This window comes from Otolemur garnettii, unplaced genomic scaffold (assembly GCF_000181295.1).
Source record: "Otolemur garnettii isolate 467f Iridium unplaced genomic scaffold, OtoGar3 scaffold00044, whole genome shotgun sequence".
Lineage (NCBI taxonomy): Eukaryota > Metazoa > Chordata > Mammalia > Primates > Galagidae > Otolemur > Otolemur garnettii.
The window spans coordinates 9,293,025-9,295,904 of NW_003852439.1; the positions used below are offsets into that span (position 1 = coordinate 9,293,025).

General features: G+C 51.4%; 1 protein-coding gene across 2 annotated transcripts in view; it reads left to right on the top strand.

The window, feature by feature from the left end:
* The first annotated feature begins 396 nt into the window (after positions 1-396).
* Positions 397-2,880, top strand: part of FLYWCH2 (FLYWCH family member 2) — a 16,101-nt gene continuing 13,617 nt past the window's right edge. Inside the window, exon 1 of one of the 2 annotated variants that reach the window (XM_003790928.3) lies at positions 397-509. The gene's annotated coding sequence lies outside the window, so the exon portion shown is untranslated. The remainder of the gene's footprint in view (positions 510-2,880) is intronic. The other variant, XM_023513883.1, reaches the window with a different exon arrangement.

A 2,880-nucleotide genomic window follows, 5' to 3' on the forward strand; every position in this document is an offset into this window, starting at 1 on the left:
CTACGTCAAAGATGCTGGGCTGAACGGAAACCAATGGATTCAATGAGCGTAAAGAGACCTTCCCTCCAGCTTGCTCAGTATTGTGATGAAGGTGAACAAGTCCTTTATAAACAAATGCTCCAGCTTCCTCGACAGAGATGAAGTCAAATCCCAGAGGAAGTCGAGGGGTCTCAGTTAAATCCACCATTCTCGTGCAGCGAGAGCCCTGCTCAGGAACTGAATTCAGACCGCTAGCCCCAAAGACGCTCAGCTCCGGCTGAATTAACACCCAATCCCCGCCCCTTCAAAGAGTCACGGCCCCGCCCCTTCGCTCCGATTGGCCAGGAGGCCTGCTTGGCTGCGGCGCAGGAAAGACCCGGAGAAACTGTATGTGCCCCGGGAATGGGCCTGCGGACTGTTGCGCATGCTCGCGCTGTGACCCCGGCCTGAGGTGACGGCCGGAACCGAAGCTGGAGGCAGCTTGCATTGAGGCTGAGGAACACGCCACGGCTGTGTCACCGCTGCGGTCGGTGAGAACGGGCCCCAGCGGGTGGGGAGGGTCCTGAGTCCTGCAGTGGACACGCCTTGGCCCGGCTCTCCTGGAGGTCTCCAGGGTTGCTGGTGCTAGGAAGGGGTTCCCCTGGCTGTGCGTCCTAGCGTTCGGGCCGCCTCCTTGTCAGTCGTCCACAGGTCACCTCCTTCCCCTTCACCCCTCCTCGCAACCCACAAACTCCCTGGACTGATATCCCCAAATCAGAGAGCCCCACATTCTCCCGCCTTTCTTGGCTGTGTTCGCCCCACCCGGTGCTGCGCCCCCCCGGACCTTCCACCACTCCTGTCCCATCTTGGTGGTTCCCAAGGCCCAGCAGAGATGGCAACAAGTTGGAGGCGTGAGATATTGAGATTGGGAAGACACTCCGGAGCCTTAGAATTGAGGGGAGGTGGTGATTTGATGGGAGAGAAGAAAACTGAGTCTCTGGGGCCATTTAGGCCAGCAGAGCCAGCATTTGATGGAAATTACTTTAGGTAAAGGAGGAGTAAAAGTAAAAAGCCATGGTGATCAAGGAAGGGAGGTGCAGTTACTGAAATTCCTACTTTGGGGAATTTCTGCCGCCCATAGAAGGTAGATCTTGACCTTTGTGTGTGTGTGGGGGGGGGGGTCGTGCTGCTTTTTAAAATCTCCTTACCAGGATATATACCGCACACCTAAATGTCTCATCATCCCAGCAACATACTTGTCACAATTCTCCATGGACTGCATGGAACACCGATTATTAGGGAGGAACTGTCATTATCACCCGAATACTGCAGTGAATTCACTGCTATTGACAACTTCTACTAAATTCCTTGGGTTACCATCCCCATTCTCTATCTTCAAAGCCAGCACCATCTTTTCTCTTGGATCTGCTTCCAACCATTACGTCTCTTTCTCACTCTCTAGTGCCTTCCTCTTCCTCTAGTTTGTTTATGAGACAAGTCTTGCTCCCTCATCCAGGCTGGAGTACAGTGAAGCAATCGTAGCTCACTGTAGCCTTGAACTCTGGAGTTCCTAATATATAGCAATATCAAACCATGAAATTCTTGGCTCAGCACCTGTAGCTCAAGCAGCTAAGGCACCAGCCACATACACCGAGGCTGGCCATTCGAATCCAGCCCAGGCCCGTCAAACGACAAAACAACTATAACCAAATAATAGCTGGGCATGGTGGCGGGTGCCTGTAGTCCCAGCTACTTGGGAGGCTGAGGCAAAAGCATCGCTTAAGCCCAAGAGTTTGAGGTTGCTGTGAGCATTGACGCCACAGCACTCTACGCAGGGCAACAGCTTGAGACTCTGTCTCAAAAAAAACAAAAACAAAAACAAAAAACCCACCAGATTCAGAGTTGAGAGGAGGGAATAAAATGAGTAAGATAAGATAACTATTAAGCCTTTTGCTCTGGCTTTTTTTTTTTTTTTTTTAGACAGAGTATCACTTTGTCACCCTTGGAAGAGTGCCGAGGTGTCAGACCTCACAGCAACCTCAAACTCTTGGGCTCAAACAATTCTCTTGCTTCAGCCTCCCTAGTAGCTGGGACTATAGATGCACACCACAAAGTCTGGCTATTTTTAGAGGTGAGGTCTTGCTCTGGCTCAGGCTGGTCTCAAACCTGTGAGCTCAGACAATCCACCTGCCTGGGCCTCCAGAGGTGCTAAGATTACAGGCTTGATCCACCACACCTGGCCCATTTTGCTGTGTTTTTTATTCTGTTTTTTGTTTTGCTTTGTTTTTGTTTTTTGAGACAAGAGGGTTTTACTCTGTTGCCCAGGCTAGAGTGCTACAATGTCAGCCTAGCTCACAGCAACCTCAGACTGCTGGGCTCAAGTGATTCTCTTGCCTCAGCCTTCCTAGTAGCTGAGACTACAGGGACCCACCACAAAACCCAGCTATTTTTAGAGGCAGGGTCTCACTCTAGCTCAGGCTGGTCTCAAACTCATGAGCTCAGGTGATCTCAGCCTCCCAGAGTGCTGGTGTTTCAGGCATTAGCCACCGCACCTGGCCCTTTTCTCTTTTTTTGTAAAGACCTGAAGCAATCCTTCTGCCTTAGCCTCCCAAAGTGCTAGCATTACAGCATGAGCCACAACTCCCAGTCCCTCTTCCTCTTTTAAGGACCCCACTGATGGCTCAGCACCTGTGGCTCAAGTGGCTAAGGTGCCAGCCACATACATCACAGCTGGTGGGTTAGAATCCAACCTGGGCCTGCCAAACAGCAATGACAACTACAACCAAAAAATAGCTGGGTGTTGTGGCAGGCACCTGTAGTCCCAGCTATTTGGGAGGCCAAGGCAAGAGAATCGCTTAAGCACAGGAGCTGGAGGTTGCTGTGAGCTGTGATGTCTCAGCACTCTACTCAGGGTGACAGCTT